Here is a 20,795-nt window from a genome sequence, read left to right on the forward strand (position 1 = left end):
GTCATCGGCCATAGAGGAGAGATACAGTCCTCCCAATCAGGGGACCAGCGCAGACCTTGTATTACTGGGTCCTGACAAATCCATGCCGCCAGTGGTTCCAGGGCAAGGGCGAATAGGAGAGGCGAGAGAGGGCATCCCTGACGGGTCCCCCGAGTCAATGTGAATTTATCCGACTGTTTGTTATTGACCACGATCTGTGCAAGAGGCTCCGAATACAAGATCCGTACCCACTGGATCAATTTTGGACCAAACCCCATTTTTGAAAGTACTGCCAATAAATAGGGCCATTCAATGGTGTCAAACGCCATGAACGCATCTAATGATACGATTATGTCTTCTTCTTAGATCGTAGCTGCTCTCCCAAGTACCTCATGTACTCTACTTAGGTTCAGTGCCGTGTTGCGGTACGGCATGAAGCCCGACTGATCAGGTAGACTAGATCGCCAATTACTTTGACTAGACGGTTTGCGAGGAGCTTGGCTAGAATTTTGGGCTCTGCATTTGGAAGGGAAATCTGCCTATACGAGGCACAGTTGGTTTTGGGTTCACCCTCCTTATGTATAGTGACCAGCGTGACCACCCTCTGATTGGCAGTGTCCCTAGCTCCTTGCTCTCTTCAAACATGGCTTCCAGGTACGGGGCTAATTTGTCCACTTTAAGTTTGTACAGTTCAATGGGCATGCCATCGGGGCTAAGTGCTTCCCAGAGCGCAGTGTTCTAATGGCCTGTGCTATTTCGTCATTTGTCAATGCGCTGTTTAAGAAGTGACTGTCTTCCTCCGATAAGGTGGTGAGTGCTATATCACGCAGTAGGCCATGTGAGTCATCTTCCGTGTATGGTATACTGGCCGTCTATATCGTCTTGAAGTGAGTCGCAAATTGATTTGCAATGTCCTGTGGGTTGGTTATAAGTTTGCTATCTGTATTTATTAGCTCCGGTACTAGTTGACTCGCCATTTCCTTTTTATCAAGCGAGGCGATTAGTTTCCCGCCTCTGTCTCCCAGGTCATATATTCTGCCAAACTTTTCCCTCCCAAGACTTTTGGCCCTGTTAGTCGCTAGAGCTTTGTATACGTCTTGTTTAAGGTGCAGTGAGTGGAGTTTTTCATGTGTAACCTCTGTGTCTAATTCTTCTTTCAGTCTGCTGATTTCTGCCTCGGCTTCTACCATCTCTTTCTGCCTGTCCTTCTTCATCCCAGCAATCAGTGACAGTACGTATTACTGAACTAAATGCCTCCCACAGGGTCTGGGAGGAGTCCTAGCTGTGTGTAGTGCTTTACGGACTCCAGGCTCTCGGAGATACTACAGATTGATGGGGCCAATCTTCCCCACCTTTGCCTGGCTGAGTCTTATTTGCACCCCTATAGGGGAGTGGTCGGAGATCTCTTCAGCGAAATGTCTGATGTCGCTGATGTGAGCAGCTTGTGAAGCGGGAACTAGGATATAGTCAATGCGGGGAAAGGCTATGATGGGCCCCGGAGTGGAAAGTGTGTTGGATTCTTTCTGGGTTGTATGTCCTCCACCCATCCACCAGCCCTAGCGCGTCATATAGCCATCTATTAGTTGATCCAAGCTCACGTGGTGGGTGTTGGTTGAATGTGCCTGAGGCCACTGAGTTGAAGTCCCCCCAATCACCAGGAGACCTTCCGGTAATGAAAGTAAAAGAGTACCCAGGTCTCTAAATGTGGTGCTCTGGAGGCCAAGTGACACGTAGACCAACATAAGTTTTAGCGTGTGTCCTTCCCATAAACCTGTGACTCCTATGTATCTACCCCGGTCATCTGCCCAGGTGTGAATCCCGCATGCGCCACCAATTTGTAACCCCCACCTGTTTAACACCTTACAGGAGTTTCCCACCAAGTGTGTTTCTTGAAGCATAATAACGTCAGGGGCCTGTTGTTTAATATATTGCAGGATGACACTGCGTTTGACTTTATCTCTAAGCCCGTTGACATTCCCACTTAATATTTTAGCATTTTTTGTCCCATTGTGTACTCATAAAGTCCAAAATAAGTCATAGGTTCCTCTGTATAGATGTCAACATAGTTCGTCAATGTAACACTCATAACGTTAAAATTGTGGACCCCACACCCCCTCACTCCCCCCTCCCTGTGGCTCCCCAAAAAAGAAAATACAAACAACAATAGAAGAACCGGATAAACTGTCCTTTCCCTCCCTGCTACCTTGCTGTCTAGGTTTGAAACTACCCACATCCCCAACTAGCAGAGTACCTGTTGCCCAAATAACTCGTAGGTTGCTACAGGGGCTGTAGTGCGGCACCGCCCTAGGTTCCCCGGGGCCTAACTCTAGCCCTAACTAGGAAAGAGGCGTTATATTACACCTCTTGCCGTGCCCACCCTCCTTGTTAGTCGCTACCCCTTTCTCAAAGAGCAAGTAGTATACATTACTGAGTGCTGCTATGAGTCTCTGGGTCTGCTGACAAATGTGAAGAGTTAATTCTCCGTTGGTCACCATGGCTGTGTGGGCTAGTGGATCTCGATCTCCAGGATTTCAGGCTTCTGATGTCCAGCTCTGTCTGACCATCTAGAGAGCTCGGTGGACTCACTTGGGAATCTCTCAAGCTATCCTCGATTGCTGATCTCGTCTTCCCTGCAGTCCCTCCATCAGCCACGCTTGCACATCCGATGGGGTTGTGAAGAACCAGGATTTACCATCTGCTATAACCTTAAGTTTTGCTGGAAAACATCACATATTTGATGCCTTTGTCTTTGAGCGCTCGTTTCATTCCATCGAATGATCGGCGATCTTGTTGTACCTTGTGGGTAAATCCAGAGATCTCATTGTAGGCGGGCCGCCTGTAGTATTGCATCGCGGTCTCCGTAGTTGAGGATTTGGTTATAATTGTCCTGGGAGGTGCCCCAGTTTTTGGCGGGGGGATCGGGGCTCTATGTGACCTCTCCACAGTGAAGAAGGCGGAGAGTCATTTTGACTTGAGATGGTTCAGTATTAGATCCCCAAGGAAGAGGTCAACGCTTGGCCCTTCTACCCCTCTGGAACCCCAACTACTCAGATATTGTTGCGGCGATCCCGCCCTTATTGATCCTCCATCTTAAGAGTCACCTAACGGTGCTGATGAACAAGTTGTTGGGCATTTTCTTCCAGTTTCCGGGTTTTACTTTGTAGCTCTGTCACTTTGTCTTCTGTCTTCGTCACGCATTCCGACGTCTTGTTCATGTATGCCCTGAGCAAGTTCCTTTCGATAGAGACTTTGTCTATTTCCATTTCAAGTGTAGGGCCCAACACTTGCTGGATTGCTGCCATTATGGAGCTAAGTGGTGGTTCTGGATCGCCTGTCTGGCCACCTGTGGCCCCATCAAATGGCAGTGTCTGTTGCAGGACTGTGTATTTGTCAAATTTGTTAGATTGCACAGAGTAGCCTCCCTTGGGTTTATTTTGCTGGGATGCCAGTCGACCGTACCTTCAGCGCAATCTGGTCTTTCGATTCTAGGTAGGTCTCGCACTGTTCCAACTTGTAAGGTTCGGAGATCAGTGTGGCCGCTTAGCAGTTTCGTTGGTTGTGAATCAGTAACTGTCTCTTAGCTCCCCCTACAATGCAGCCACCGAGGGTATCTGTATCTCTACAAGGTCCAGAGGCATCCAAGAACCTGCCACAGGTGTAATGTCTCACCCTCTCAGTGACCCAGAAGCTTCTAATGGGCTGCTAGTACGGTTTGGTCATGTGTGGGTCCTCCCACCTGGCAGTCGTGTTGTACCAGCTCAACCCCAGTGAGCCTCACTTGCCTCTCCTCTTCATGTGGCGCAGCACGCCAAGCTTTGGAGTGCGTCACTCATGCTCCGACACCCACGACCAGGCCTCAAGAGGAGTATAGCCCCATAGGCAGTCCGTCTCTGGGTCACGTCCAGTCGTGGATCCCACCTCGTGAGGAATGTAGCTGTGTCCCCTGCCTGGTGCCCACAGATTTTGATGACATAGGGATCCTGGGTCAAAGCAGCGCCACTTGCTCCCAGTGGGAGGTCCACTGCATCAACAGCGCACTGCCTGGGAGAGATGCCTTGTTTGCCCCCAGCTGATCACTCTCAATGTCTCTGGTTGGGCCATGCTGTGGATAGAGCACCGGAGGGCGGCCCCGGGCAGATGGGCTGGTGCTCACAGACTGAGGAGTTCTGCGTAATCACTGCAGGCATGCCGCTTACCACCCGACACAGCCGGCCCTCACCACAGGCCTCCACTTCAAGGGTGCGCTCTGGGTAATTATCTGCTCAGCCCTGGGATATCTTCGCGGCCTCCACCCAGGGGGTTACTATGGGCTTCTGCACACACACGAAGTGGGGGAGGAAACTCCTTACCCACGCTCCTATGCCAGAACCAGAGCTCAATGCAGAGTCAGTTTAGGAGGAGCTAGGCCAGGCAGGAAGAAGGTGCCTGCTGTCGACGATCAGCGCTGGGCGCGCTCGGACACAGTCGGGCAGATGGTTGTCTCCACAGCCTTACTGCTCTTCACCTGCACTCTGTAGGTTTACGATGATCGCCCAGTCCGCAGGGGATTCATGGTATTGTTGTTCGTCGTGGGCCTCTGACGGTAGTAATTACTCAGTTGGGCACGGCAATCACGCGAGCGCCGCCCACCTCCGTCAGGCCTCCGCCCACACACCGCCCATGACTAGGCTGCCGGGGGAGCGAGATCGAATAAGGACAGCGGCACCAAAGTTCCTCACACCATTTGATACGGTGTGTGTTTCACCAGCCATGTGGTCATGTCAGCCTCGCCAGGAACGGAGAATGGACAAATATTTCAGGGCTTTTACTGCGGCCGCGGCGGAGCCCCCTTTCTAAGCTGCCATCTTAGCCGGCGCCAGGCCACGCCCCTCCCTATTTCCCTTCCCCCTCATATTTGAACTATCCCTAACCTGCTCCAGTTCAGGAACACATTCAAAACCCAGCTTTTTAACTAGTAATTATTTTAGGGCTCATGATTGTTCTCCCACAGATCTAGGGCCTCAACACCTTTGGGTAGTTGTTCACGCTCTACAAATCACTGTAAAATTAACACTTAATTCTTTCTGCACAGAAACATAAAGACCCGTCTCTCTCTGCTATGTTAAACGGGTCATGTTGTTTAGGTACAGAGTTTGTGTGGCGCAATTAAAAAAGCTGGGCTCTCCCAATAAAAACCAGGAGGTTTAGCCACCCTAACAGTAGCAGACAATATTATTGTAATTGAATAGGGTAGCCAGATTTAGAAAATCAAAAACCAGGGCATTCCACAAACAAAAAAAGTGGGACTACAATTTTGCATGGACAAAGGGGATGAAAATGACAGTTGTGATGGGTCAACAATATGGAAACACAATGAGGCCTAAATGTGAATGAAAACTGAACTTTTACATTCGATATAATAATCTGTGTTAACTAAATTGCTTTCTGCTAGGGGCTGCTCTCTATCTCTGCACTGAAGGGAAAGCTTGCTTGCCTCTGTATTTAGTGGACCTTTTCTAACATCTGGGACATATAGTAAATGTAAAGAAATTGGCCAACATAGATTGTGAAAAACCTGGTGACCTTATAGGTGAACCCTTGAAACCCACCTGAGCATCACCAGATTGGTATGCCGTTCCAAGAGCTGAAAAAACAATGTCAAAATCAAAAAAGAGAACCTCTCTCATACAGAACATTTAGTAAACCCGAAAGGTCATGTTAGTAGAATTAAAGCGAGGCGCAGAGAGTATGTGCAATAAACAGTATGGAACCACTGGAAGTCAAGCATTGGCAAAGCTAATAAACCTAACATTCACAATAAGAGTATTTTATAGTTTCTTTGTGAATGGGTCCAGATGGAGGAGCAAGGTATTAGGTGGGTGAAGAAAATCTTAAGATGGTGAGGGTAGGAGGGTAAATGAATGTGTAAGGGTGGATGGGAGGAGATGTGTGTAGATGGATGGGTAAGTCTGAATAGTTAGGATTGTTGGATGATAATGGATGGACCTCGAATAGATGGATGGGTGGGTTGATTAGGATGAATTAGATTAGGGTGATAAATGGATAGGGCTATGGATCAATTTTGGTTGGTGAGGATGGATGTCTGGGTGAGTGGATGGATTGGACACTACCTATACTTGTGTATATGAGTGAGAATGTATGGACGGAGTTAAGATTAAGATGGCTGGATGAAGAAGGATCGAAGAGTGAATGGGTGAGAAAGAATGGGTGATGATGGGTGAGCCAGTATGGATGGATAAATGGGCTGGTGAGAAGGGGGGTGCTGATAAATACGTGGACAATGCTTGGTCTCTGCTTGGGTAGGTGAGGATGGGTGCTTGCATGGCTTCTGTATGTTTGGCTATGTGCTTGGGTTTTGAGCTCCATGTTCAATCAATCAATCAGGGAATTTGTATAGTGCGCTACTCACCCGTTAGGGTCTCAAGGCGCTGGGGGGTGGTTGCTACTGCTCAAACTGCCAGGTCTTGAGTTGCTTCCTGAAGGCGAGATGGTCCTGTGTCAGCCGGAGGTGGGTGGGGAGGGAGTTCCATGTCTTGGCTGCCAGGTAGGAGAAGGATCTTCCGCCGGTGGTCGCTTTGCGGACACGTGGGACGGTGGCAAGGGCGAGGCTAGCGGAGCAGAGCTGGCGGGTTGGTGTGCTGAAAGTGAGGCGGTTGTTGCAGTACCTGGGGCCCGCGTCATGAAGAGCTTTGTGTGCGTGGGTGAGAAGTCGGATTGTGATTCTCTTGCTGACGGGGAGCCAGTGCAGATTATTCAGATGGGCGGAGATGTGGCTGTGGCGGGGGACGTCCAGGATGAGTCTTGCCAAGGCGTTCTGTATGCGCTGTAGTCTATTCTGGAGCTTGACTGTGGTTCCTGCGTGGAGGGTGTTTCTGTAGTCCAGGCGACTGGTGACGAGGGCCTGGGTGACCGTCTTCCTGGTTGCGGTGGGGATCCATCGGAAGATTTTACGGAGCATGCGCAGGGTGTTGAAGCAGGACGATGAGACGGCGTTGATTTGCTTGGTCATCGTGAGGGAGGAGTCCAGGATGAATCCCAGGTTGCGTGCGCGGTCTGTGGGTTTGGGGGCAGTGCCCAGGGCAGGTGGCCACCAGGAGTCGTTCCAGGCCGAGGGGGACGGTCCCAGGATGAGGACTTCCGTCTTGTCTGAATTCAGTTTCAGGCGGCTGAGCTTCATCCATTACGCCACGCCCTTCATTCCTTCCTGGAGGCTGGCTCTGGCGGTGTCCAGGTCGTTGGTGAGGGAGAGGATCAGCTGTGTGTCGTCGGCGTAGGAGATGATGTTGAGGTTGTGTTTTCGTGCGATGGCCGCGAGGGGGCTCATGTAGATGTTGAAGAGGGTGGGGCTGAGCGAGGATCCTTGTGGGACGCCGCAGATGACTTCGGTAGCCGCGGACCGGAACGGGAGGAGGCGGACTCTCTGGGTTCTACCGGCGAGGAACAAGATGATCCATTCCAAGGCCGCACCTTGGATTCCGGTGTTGCTGAGGCGTCGTATCAGGGTGCGGTGGCATACTGTGTTGAAGGCTGCTGAGAGATCCAGGAGGATGAGTGCGGTGGTTCCCCGTTGTCGAGCATAGACCTGATGTCGTCGGTGGCTGCGATGAGGGCGGTCTCGGTGCTGTGGTTTGCTCTGAATCCGGACTGTGATGGGTCCAGGGATCCGTTAGTCTCGAGGAAGGCGGAGAGTTTGTTGGTTGACAGTCTTCTCGATGACTTTGGCGGGAAACGGGAGGAGCGAGATGGGTCGAAAGTTCTTGAGGTCCGTGGGGTCCGCGGTGGGTTTTTTCAGGAGGGCGCTGACTTCGGTGTGCTTCCATCTCTCCGGGAAGGTGGCTGATGCGAAGGAGCTGTTGATGACATCGCGGAGTTGGGGTGCGATGATGGAGTCGGCTTTGTTAAAGATGTGGTGTGGGCATGGGTCGGTGGGGGAGCTGGAGTGGATGGTGCTCATTGTGCGGGCAGTGTCTTCGGTGCTGACCGGGTTCCAGGTGCAGAGGGTGGCGGTTGGGTGCGCTGGTTCGATGGTCGGGTGGTTGGTCTGTGCGCCGAAGCTGTCGTGTATGTCGACGATCTTGCGATGAAAGAACGAGTCGAGTGAGTCACAGAGGTTTTGCGAGGGTGTGATGTCGTTGTTGCAGGCGCTGGGGTTGGAGAGCTCTTTAACGATGCTGAAGAGTTCCTTGCTGTTGTGGGTGTTGTTGTCCAGGCGCTGTATGTACGTAGTTCTCTTGGTGGTGCGGATCAGTTGGTGGTGCTTGCAGGTGGCGTTCTTTAGGGCTGTCATGTTCTCTGTTGTTTGGTCCTGGCGCCAGGTTTTCTCCAGGGAGTGGCAGGTTTTCTTAGAGTTTATGAGGTCGTCTGTGAACCATGAGGCTTTCTTGCTGTGGGGTCTGCTGGGAGCTTTCTTCAGTGGTGCGAGTTCGTCGGCGCAGTCGGTGAGCCATTGTGCGAGGTTGCGGGCTGCTTCGTTGGGGTCCGTCGTGATGGTGGGAGGGTTCTGGCTGAGGGAGGTGGTGAGATGGTTGGTGGTAATCTTGCTCCAGCTTCTGTGGGGGGCCTGTTGTGGGTGGTGGTGGGTCGTGGCTTTCTTGAAGGAGAAGTGGACGCAGCTGTGGTATGTCCAGTGGAGTCCGGTGGAGTGGCTGAAGGAGATGTGCTTGCTGGAGGAGAAGACAGGGTCAAGCGTGTGGCCGGCGTAGTGGGTGGGGGTGTTCACCAGTTGCTTGAGTCCGAGGTTGGCGAGGTTGTCCACCCTGGTGGTGTTGCTGTCATTGTTGTTCTCCAGGTGGAAGTTGAGGTCTCCTAGGAGGATGTAGTCTGGGGAGGTGAGGGCGTGCGGGCTTACGAAGTCTGCGATGGTTTCGCTGAATTGAGTGCGTGGTCCCGGGGGTCTCTAGATTAGGGTGCCTCTGAGGGTGGTCCTGGGGTCAGTGTGTATCTGGAAGTGTAGGTGTTCGGCGGCTGTGAGGGTGTCTTCTGAGTTGGTCGTGATGCGGATGGTGTTTCTGTGGACGATGGCGATGCCCCCTCCTGTTTGGTTGACGCGGTCCCTCCGGGTGATCTTGTATCCGTCCGGGATGGCTATGGTGATGTCGGGGGCTGAGGAGGCCTTCATCCAGGTTTCCGTGAGGAAGGCGACGTCCGGTGCTGTTGTGTCTAGGAGGTTCCAGAGTTCGACTGCGTGCCTGTGGACGGAGCGGGTGTTGAGCAGGATGCACTTGAGGTGATTCTTGCTGGTGGTATGCTTGGTGGGTGCTGGCCTGGGGTGAATGCAGGTGAATTTGCAATCTTGGCAGGTGAAGAGTCCGTGGGTGCGCTTCGGTTTGGCCAGGTAGCAGGCGGGGTTCCGGCCGGTGTTGAGTGCGTGGAGGGTGACGGCATTGTATGTTCGTCGGGTGCGTTGGCATCGTCGGGATCCAGGGTTCCTGGCGCTGGGCGCGGTCCAGGCGCGGACGGGCGCAGACAGGCAGGGCCTGCGTTTGGCGCGCCTTCCGCGCACAATCGGCGCGCCCGCTGCGCGTGAACGCTGCACGTATGTGCGGACTCTGCCATAAATGGAGAGTGGGAGGTGGAGGGAGGGATGAGCAGCTGGGAGGCGGGAGCGGGCTGGCGAATGGGAAGGGTCCAGAGGAGAGAGGGGGCGGGGCCGCAGGGGAGCAGCGGCGGGGAGCGGGGTGTAATGGCGGGAAAGCAGAAAACGGCAGAAAAACAGAAATCCCTCTATCAGGGTCACCACACAGGGGGAAAGAAACAGCAATCAGGGGTACCACACGAGCGGAGAACAACACTGCTGGCACAGAGAAGGAACAGGAAAAAACGGAGCCACAGGGGTCACGGCCTCAGGGTGGCGGCGAGCGGGCGGTGGGAGCAGGGAGACCGGGTGCAATCAGGAGGAGCCACGCGGCGGGTGGGGCGACCATCTCTGACGAGGTCAGGTCAGGTCACCGCTCCCCGTCGCGTGGAAGCGCCTTAAGTGTCCAGTGGGATGGAGGAGCAGCTGGGAGGCGGGAGCGGGGTGGCGAATGGGAAGGGGAGAGGGTCCAGAGGAAAGAGGGAGCGGGGCCGCAGGGGAGCAGCGGCAGGGAGCGGGGAGTGGGGTGTAACGGAGGGAAAGTGGGAAACGGCAGAAAAACAGAAATCACTCTATCAGGGTCACCACACGGGGGGAAAGAAACAGCAATCAGGGGTACCACACGAGCGGAGAACAACACTACTGGCACAGAGAAGGAACAGGAAAAAACGAAGCCACAGGGGTCACGGCCTCAGGGTGGCGGCGAGCGGGCAGTGGGAGCAGGGAGACCGGGTGCAATCAGGAGGAGCCACGCGGCGGGTGGGGCGACAGTCTCTGACGAGGTCAGGTCAGGTCACCGCTCCCCGTCGCGTGGAAGTGCCTTAAGTGTCCAGTGGGAGGGAGGAGCAGCTGGGAGGCGGGAGCGGGGCGCTGAATGGGAAGGGGAGAGGGTCCAGAGGAGAGAGGGGGCGGGGACGCAGGGGAGCAGCGGCAGGGAGCGGGGTGTAACGGCGGGAAAGCGGGAAACGGCAGAATAACAGAAATCACTCTATCAGGGTCAGGGTCACCACACAGGTGGAAAGAAACCGCAATCAGGGGTACCACACAAGCGGAGAACAACACTGCTGGCACAGAGAAGGAACAGGAAAAAACGGAGCTACAGGGGTCACGGTCTCAGGGTGGCGGCGAGCGGGCGGTGGGAGCAGGGAGACCTGGTGCAATCAGGAGGAGCCACGCGGCGGGTGGGGCGACCGTCTCTAACGAGGTCAGGTCAGGTTGACGTGTGTCTCCTTGTGGGTGTTTGAGGGGGTACCTTATCCAGAAGGGTGCCTGTTGGGGGGTGGATGGATGCTAGTTCTTTATTGAGAGCTCAGGACCTGCTACGTAGCACAATAAGGTTTGGTGGAACATGTGCACTGAGGTGTATGGGAGACCGCAGAGCTGCTGCCCAGACATGGGAGAATGGGCACAGGTGCCCTGGCGGTGGGAAGCAGACAAGGAGGAATTGGTAAGGGTAAACGTGTTGCTGGAGGCTACCTTAATGGTGCACCTGACAGAGAAGGAGTGACCAATTCTTGGGAGGACAATACTGGAACCAGATGAGGAGGAGCAGCATTGTGTGCTTGATGGAGGAGGCTGGACAATGGTGATTTGTAAAAGGGTAACAAGAGGTATATGACTCTGAAGAAACCAGCTGGGCATTTAATAGGAAATTTGCAGGGAGTATGGTCATTAAGGATTTGGAGGTGAAATAATGTGTCCTGACAGGGCCGGCATTAGCTTTGGTGATTACCAGTGAGGCAATCTTTGCTGGCACCCCCCCATGACTTCCTTCCCCATGGATCCCCTCACTAGCACCCTTCGTCGCTGCACCTCATCTCTTCCTAGCCCACTCTCACAATTAATTAATTTACTTTATAGTGTTACGCATCCCAATGTAGGGCGTCAGAGTGCTTTACATCAAACACATATTATACAAAGACAATGATCCTTACAATTCTGTAAATCAATGCAGAATAAATGTTACATAAAACAATCGTGCCTATAAGGTGTAGGAGTTACATGCCATCCATACTGGTAGGCATTATATGTTAGGAGTGCTTGTTGTGGCAAAACACAACTGCAGTATTTAAAACATAACACAGTGATTGAGGTTGCCTACACTAATAAGAATTTATTATTGCTCAAGGAAACCTTTTATGCGACTTTCAAATAACTACAGATTGATACTAAACAAGCAATAGCCTGAACATATGCCTTGCAGTTTGCATGCAGCTCACTGTGCCCTTTTAAATGGACTGTAACTTATGATCTGCACATAGCAAATGAATCTCTGTGAAAAAGGCAGTAACTCACTGAGCTATCTACATATAAAACACATTTGTGATCTGCACGTTACACGTTGTGCTTTTCAATAGGCACATTTACCTTGTGTGCTACTTAATGATGTTTCAGATCTGTGACTACACAAAACCCAGATTTATCCAGCAAGTACAACACTTTATGATTTCCAGACAGAAGGATGTGGAAGCTGCCATGTTGTTTAGTCTAGTGTATCAGTTCAGCAGAAACTATGCAAATCAACACAGATACTTAAAATGAATAGATAACATTGCAAATCCATGTACAGAAAGTAAAACGGGATCATAACCCGGCGGTGACCTCTACAGTTGTGTGAAGAGCTGGAGAGGGCATGTGGCACGGGTACAAGGGTGCCCAGTACTGCACCGGGTGTTTTGCATGGTATGAAAAACAAAAAAACAGGAACATAGAATTCCAAATTTGCATTTGTCACTCAGCAGTGTGCTGTCAAATAGTGCAGGTCTTGGCACTGCCTCTGCGCGTTGAACCCAGGTGGGTGATGCTTAGTCACCAATGTTTTTCCAAGCCTCTATGCTGCGATATGCATCCTATGTATAGATAATTGGGCTTGCAATAGCATTGATGAGTTTCCCACAATTTGCACGAATTGCATTACGAACCTTTAAGAAGGATCCACCAAGGGTCAGCATGCTAAGGGATGGCTGCGCCTTGGACTGCACGATCTTACAAGTCACTCCTGACTGACAGTTGTAGATTTGAGATGGTGTGAGCTTTTTCGTCTCAGTTTACCACCACTCTTCCTCCGTCATCAAGCCGCAGGGCCGCTTCCGCGGTTTGTGGGGCCCTAGACAGACTGGAAATATGGGAGGCCCTTCTAATTTGCATGCAACGTGATATGCAAAATAATGTCATTCATTAATTGTTAATCCCCTGGCATTGTTGAAGAGACTTTCCAAAAAGCAACTTTCTTGATGAAGCTATCAATAAAACAATTAAACATAAATAATAATCCTGATAAAATAAGTACATCCATTTTAAAACTGTATGAAGTGAAAACACATTTTACAAATTGGGTGGAAAAGCTTAGATCAGGTTTCTATAACACGTATATCTTTATTCCAATGTTAAAACGAGTTTTCCGGGTTCGTACGTTATTATGTATTTTTGGGCCTTTATATACTGCAAACCTAACAGAAGGACACAGTCAACATGTGTTAGGAGCAAGAGCTGGTTTCTGCACTGTTACTGCATCATGGCGTAATGTTCTTCAGGGAAGTGAGTATTTAGCTGCAACCTAAATAGGAACTAGGTTGGTGCTGTCTAGAGGGACACAGGAAAATTGCTCTAAATACTTGGTGCACAGATGAAGACTGTCTTTGTTTCTTTTTCCCCGTACTGAAGGTGTCCTGACTGTGAGTGTGCTGAGAGCCACACAAAATGGTAAGCTTCTTATCCAAGTAATCATGGCTGCCACTCATGATGTATCTGTTGATGATGGACCTGGTTTTGAAGGTGGTGCTGGCTGGCATGGGGAGCCTCTGATGTTCCATGGGTGGGATGATGTGGCCCTATTTCTTCAGGCCCCAATGAGGCGTGCTGTAGTTTGCAGGAAGCCCCTAACCGTTGTTGGCTTACCAGATACACAGTGCAAGGTAAAGTGTGTGGTACAGACGATATTTGATGAGGAAAGATATGAAAGTAAACAAAACAGTTGATGATAGCTTGACGTCTACTGAAGGCATCTCTCAAGTGACTATAAAGTTAAGCAATGAGATCTAGTGAGATATATGTAAGACAATTGATACAGATGAGACCCAGGAAAATGGCAGCAGTGTACTGTAAAATCAAAGCGTTACTATTTAGGATTTCCTCTGACAATGATTCATATCCTGGAATTTTCTATCCCAAACTTACATTGTTACATGTGAAACTTCTAAAACTTAATGATATGTAAACTACAAGTTTTTAATGACATGTGGCCTTAGCCATGGCTTAAAGACCTATAGCACCACCACCTCCCCCCGCAGCCTTTAAACCCGCTTCTCCACTGTGCTACAAGATGTGCATCTCTTTGTGCAGCAGCGGCAGCAGATGTGAAGAGGCATCAACAATCTTGTGGGTGTAATAGTCTTGCACTCTTTCCATAGAGGGGCTGAAGGAGCCTGGAATGCTGGCTTCAGAGGTCTTTAGTAGTTCTTTCATTGGTTCAGAGGATGTAATGTACTTGAATTACCGGTGAAACTGTCTCTGGAAGCCACAAATACAGGTGACATCATTCTACTTAGCATTACTCATTTCATAAACGTGGGAAAGATGGAAGGCTTGAGTTAGCTATGCTGAGATTCAAACCTCTGACATGCATGTTTAAACTTATAAACTCCGCTAACTGCTCATTGTTAGAATTTGAAAGTCTTCACTCCTTAATGGAGTGAACTTTCCTTGAACAATGACATGTTGCATGCGCTATATATGGGATCAAACCTATGTCACTATGCATTGTCTAATTGCACAATACTACTAAGAAGCACATTCTCCCTGCAGACATATGGGATCCCTGCAAATGTAAATAGTGTTGCAACACTGTTGTTGACTTGCAGCAACATGGGGGTGACTGTTGGCCAGCAGCACTAAGTTTCACTGTTTTCCAGTATACTTAGTGCTGTTGGTTGAATCCACAGGACTGGTTGAAAGTGAACTTTTTGGGATTCGTTCTAGTATAGAATGTATATGAAAGCTGCAGAGTGGGGGAGCTATGTCAACCTTTGTGAAGTTTATGTTGGGAAGCTATAGAGTTAAGACATTTATGTTCATCTGCATAGGGCAATATAGATGCACTCCAGGCTTTAAAACTACAGTTTGCAGTGTTGCAACACTGTAGCACTATGAACATAAAGCATGAACAGGGATGTAATGCTGCAATCTAACTTGCAAACCGCATCACAGTGAACTTATAAAGTTTTATGCTCAGAGCAGTAGTGCTACAATCCAAACCAGGTAAGCTGCAGCACTATGAACACATAAGGATTTATGCACAAGACAGTACTTCTGCAGTCTGGAGTTCGGAGGCTTCAGCATTATAAACTGATATGAATTTATGCGCAGGACAATAGTGCTGCAGTCTGTAATAGCTTCAGCATTATGAACTGATATGTCCTAATCAGACCCCCCTGGATAATGTGGTATATATTTGCAAATGTTGGAGTACAAATATGGAAATTTTGCGGCACAAAAATATAAATTATGTGGCACTATTGAGGCACTTTATTTTACTCATAATTATTCTTTTTCAGCCTTAAATCAAGGGAAACTGTTTTAGCAGAGTACTCCACTTTGAAAAAGGCATGTTTACAGTATCAGAGTGTGTTTGTTTGCTATATTCTCCTTTGTGGTAACATTTTGGAACATAGGTTAAGCCAAACACAATAGCGCAGAATTGCTGATCAATTTGCAGCCTCTGTGGAAGGGAGTCCTGACCCCCAAGGGCAGTCCCAAAGGTCTTGGACCCTTAACTGGAGTCAGAGTGTACTTCTCCCTGCTGACCTGAGGGTTTCATCAGATCCGAGGCAGATCGATGCAGAGCCACACATCACAGCAGCGTGTGGCTCCTCATTGGCAGCTTCACCGGATCTGACACAGAACCTCATATCTCAGTACCCCACAGCTCCTGATTGGCGACTTCTCCGGGTCCAATGCACAGGGATGCAGAGACTCGCATCGCAGGAGTGCGTATTACCTAATTGATCAGTGGCTTCAATGGATCACAGCACCAAAAACAGAAGGTACAACTTCCAGCAGGCCGTCCTGGTCCTGTATCTGACCCGCGCTTCATTGTGAACGGAGCATGCCCTATGCACACTACAATATGAGTCAAAACATGGGTTTGTATATTATATAATCACAGTGCATTCGTAATACAATTGCCAAGAAAATAGAAAACACAGTTCGTTCAGATTGAAGAACTTTTTGTTTAATGGTTCTTCGTACACCAGCCTACTTGTGTTTCGTCGCAAACGGAATGTGATTCCTGCGACTCCTCAGGGCTTTCGGATATGAGAGGTATCGTTGAAGGTCGCAAAGCCGGTGATAACTCCGACCCGGCTTCGCTCAGGACCGGGTGTATATGTAGACTGTTCATGTCTGGGGCCTGTAAGTTTCGGGTGTAATGACCTGGTGTATTTTTAATCTTATGGTAGCGATCCACCAACGTAGTAAGATCCTGTGATATGTGGTAGGGATAAAATAGGTCCTCCACGGCGGTCCTTTATAGTTTCGTAAGGATCTGTAGCAGGCTGATTCTTTTTTTGAGACACGTGGAACGAGCCTGTTCCCGTGTCCTAGGAAGCCTGGGTAGCCGGGACTTGCTGTCTCCTCAGCGCGGCAGCTTCTGACGGGTGGGTCGATCGTGTTCCTGGTAGTGAACTACAGATCGATGCAGAGCCACACATCACGATACAAAAGGGGATGATGGACGGAGCGTTTGAGCAAATCAAACACTCACCCCCAGTCAACTGATCTGGGCTTAATCCATCACCATTCTTTAGCCCACTCAGCCACCCCAGTTCAGACATGGCCATATGCAAATCAGTCTGACCCTGTGCCTCATGGGAACAGTCCAGCCCGAACTGCCAAGTCATGTCTTTCCTGGACCGGAAACAAGCATCCTGGGACCGGTTTCGGATTCATAATCCTCATCAGCCAGGCTATCTTGAATCCAGTGGCCAAGTGAGCAAGGGACTCACGTCTGAGCATACCCTGCCAACTTAGGGCGAACAAAGCGATACAAAAGGGGATGATGGACGGAGCCTCACATCACAGCAGCGTGTGGCTCCTCATTGGCAGCTTCACCGGATATGACACAGAACCTCATATCTCAGTACCCCACAGCTCCTGATCGGCGACTTCTCCGGGTCCAATGCACAGGGATGCAGAGACTCGCATCGCAGCAGTGCGTATTCCCTAATTGATCAGTGGCTTCAATGGATCACAGCAAAAACAGAAGGTACAACTTCCAGCAGGCCGTCCTGGTCCTGTATCTGACCCGCGCTTCATCGTGGTCGGCCTGAACTTGTGACTGTGTCCCGGTCTAGCGTGACCATATTCCTGCAATGGTGCTATTTTTACATAAAACTTTACAGGTTCATAACTCTAGTTCTAATGATTGGTTTTATTTTGTTTTGATGTTATTTCATTTATTAAAATATTCTCTACTTTTTCTAAACTGTTTGGAATTGGTCTTGTGTTGTATAATCGCCTTATTACAGTTTTCGTTCTGCGTAAATACTTTACACATTGCCTCTAAGTTAAGCCTGACTGCTTTTCGCCAAGCTACCAGAGGGGTACTGTAGGAAGCTGGCTCCGTATATGCTATACCAAAATGAGGTATAGTGTGCACAGAGTCCAGAGGAACCTCAAAGGTAGGCAGAGGTAAAAGTAGATAGCACCTTACTCTCAATTTGTGGGAAACAACCATTACAACGCAGTCATTACAACGCACTACATTTACAACACAGCCATTACAATGCAACTGCCTTTAGATCAAATGCCATTACAATGCAGCCATTACAACACGTCACTATAACGCATGCCATTACAACACATTATAAGGTAAGTAATAGAGAATAGTAACTTTTACCCAGTGCTTAATTTGTGCCGGTGCTTTCCGGTGCTTAGCACCGGCACTTATTTCCCGAGGCCGGGTCTACACTTTAGTCAAATCCACAGTCAGCATAAGTAATAATTAGCTGTGCATTCTCAGAGCAGGTGCCGCCATTCCAGTCTCTCCCCATCCCCGTGAAGAGATGATATTACACATGAATGCATGTGTGCGTGAAATATTTCAAATTGGAGGCAGCTGCTCTGCTGCCCGCCTTATGTCAGCCACATACATTACCGCCAGAAAATGAAACTGCCTCGGCCTCGGACACCCCATTTTCATGTTGCAGCTATTCATTGGTCGCGCGCTAGCGTAATACACTACCAATAAACGATTGCAAAATGTAATATTAGCCTGGCCCTGTGACTCCTTGGCGAATCATGAAGTTTTTGCCCCGAATTGGACCAATGAATAGCTGTTTTCACCCGCGGTCCGCCCATCACACTGCGCAGCTGCAGGTTTCGTCATTATCCCAGGACAGAAGCAATCAGCGTGTGGTGCAGCAGACCTGCTCCCTCACAGATTAATTAGCACTAAAAAGGCTGTCCCGGCGTTCTGGTAAGTATTGTCTTTGCCAGCGTTATATTTGAGTACAATTTAAATTTTAAAATGTATGATCATGCTAAATCACGTTTTATCGTGTGGGGCACTTGGCTGCAGCTCTTTCTGTACAAGTGCTTGCTTTTAACTTTTGCAGCAAAATCTTTTTTTTTAAAGTTAAACAGCCGTGGGCCTCACACGAGAAAACTTTATTGCATGTTAAGCAATGTGAATGCTTGTAGACAAATGTAACAGTGAACTCTAGTACACAGCTGATGGCAGAAAAGCAAGACTATCTGAATGTGTCAATTTGCCTCGAGTTGCACGTTCAAGAAATCTTTTTTTCTGTAATCTGCTGTGTGCCAGTGTTCAGTGTTATATGCAAAGCATTCAAATGGCTGATTATGCTAACAACCATCAGCACGAATTAAGTACTGTGAGTGGAGTAATCTGAACAGAAATACAACAGTGATGCTAAAACCATGTCTGCCCTACTGATGCTAGAGGGGTACTATTTAACAGGTATATGTGGGTAGCGACGCGTGTGTGCGTATGGAAGTGATGCCACAGTAATGTGTGTAGAAGTTAGCTCAGTAGATTAATGCACCCATTGTTGCTGGCTTAGTGCAACCGGAAGAGCACAGGGTTGGATTCCAACAGATGCACTAAGCTGTTCATCCTTCCTTCTGTTATTAGCGCCTTGAGTGTGGTGCAAGCTGCAGTGACCTCCCAACGGGAGCCCCGGCACTTATTTTTTTTTTTACAAATTAAGCACTGCTTTTACCCTACACTATCCAACACTTACCCTACTGTTGCACTCACAGGAGTGTGAATAGTAATTTTCACCCCTACACTATCCAACACTTACCCTACTGTTGCACTCACTGGAGTGGGAATAGTAATTTTTATCCCTGCACTATCCAACACCTACCCTACTGTAGAACTCACTGGAGTGGGATTCATAATTTTTACCCCTACACTATCAAACACGTACCCTACTGTTGCCCAAAATGTATTATGCGTTGTAATTGTATGCGTTGTAATGGAATGCGTTGTAAATGTAGTTTCTAAAAAGGCGTGGTGATGGTATGCATTGTAAAATCATGTGTTGTAGTGGATGTTGCGATGTAAAAACCGTGTTGGAAAGGCATGTGTTGTAAATGTTTGCGTTGTAACGTGTCCTATTCCAATTTGTGGTAGTGTGGGTGAGTAGTAAGGCTTTATCAGAGGGTAGTCTTAAGCATTTGTTATACACACTCAGGCAGCAAATGATGTCACACACTCAAAGACTGAACTCAGATCAATTTGTTTGTATCAAAAATATTATTTAGTTATTTTATTTCTAGAACCACGCCAAGCCTGATGCAGGTAAGTGAAATAATGCTTTGCAAAACCTAATGCAGTGTTTTACAGTTGAATGCAGGTTCAAATGCAGTTGGTTGAATTACTGGGAAGTCAACAGTTCGGAATTACTTTTTGGTAACTTTACATATTACTATGTATATGCCTTGATATCACAGTGAGACATCTCCTAGACAAAAGGTAAGTAATTCACTTTTAGTACATATGTAGTTTTTCAATGTGCCATACAAACCAACTCCACACTTAGAACAATTTTCAAGAAAAGCAGGCAATGCCATCCTATGGGCGGAAATAAAGTTAACAGTTTGCTGGTAAGCACTTATTTGTGGGAGTTGGTATTATGGGGAAAGAACCAGGGTTCCCCCAGGGTCAACGATGCACACTTGAAACACTCTCAGCAGCACTAGGGCGGCCGGGTGCAGAGTGCTAAGGCCCAATGTTATCCAATGGGGGATAGTGGGGTCTCCAGTTGGTGGCTGCTCACGAGCAGGTCAAAAGGTTGTGGGTCCAAAGATCCTGATGTTAGGCTCAAGGCAAAGGTGGATCCAAGTTACCACCCGAGTACACCTGCAGTGGGGCAGGTGCGGCTGGGTGCAGGGTGCTCTTTTGGTGTCGGGTGCCCTTTTAATTATAATGGGGATTCTCCGGTTGCAACAAAGACTGCAGGCTTGGGGATGAAGATCTTCTGGAGGTAACCACCGATTGGAGTGGTAAGTTAGGATGCCTGGGGATGCTGGGACATGGTCGGTTGGGCCATCCAAGGCTGTGGGACGTCGGGTGCAGAGGTGTCTTTAGGCGTCAGAGTTTCTTACAAGCTCCAGTCGCGGTGGGGGGGGGAATCCTCCAGAAAGGGGCTGCATGCGCCATTTGGAGATTTGAGGCAGGTAGAAAATCCCAGGTCTCAGGTCAAGATTGCCGGGGAGACCTCCTCGTGGTGTTGGGCCACTCAGACAATGAGCATTCAGGGGAAGACTCGCGGTTTTGGCCGGGGCCAGAGTCTCTGGGTAAGCAAATCCTGTGCTCACAGGAGACAAAACAGGTAAGTAAAGGTTGGGACTAATGGATCCCTTCCTTGGGGTGGGTGCACCCCCTATTATTCTACCTTCCAGTGGGAGGGACAGATGCCTCACTCTGGTTGGCTGGGTACCCCTATCTGCAAGATGGCAGGAACTGAGATTATTGTGTTTTTATCTAGGAACCTAAACGATATTTCTATTTTATGCCCTTGTACGGTTATAATAAATAATATCCCTATAAAGGCATAAGAATCATATCCATATTTAGTCGTAGCCCATGCAGTCACATTAAGCAAGGCTACTTCCCCGGACTCCTAGAAAGCACAACGAGTTCTCTAAACAAACCAAACCTCCAGCAACCTGGGAAATCCCCATTGCTTTTGTTTTGATTTCGTCCTAGAACTCCTGT

This window comes from Lissotriton helveticus, chromosome 7 (assembly GCF_964261635.1).
Source record: "Lissotriton helveticus chromosome 7, aLisHel1.1, whole genome shotgun sequence".
NCBI classification, from domain to species: domain Eukaryota; kingdom Metazoa; phylum Chordata; class Amphibia; order Caudata; family Salamandridae; genus Lissotriton; species Lissotriton helveticus.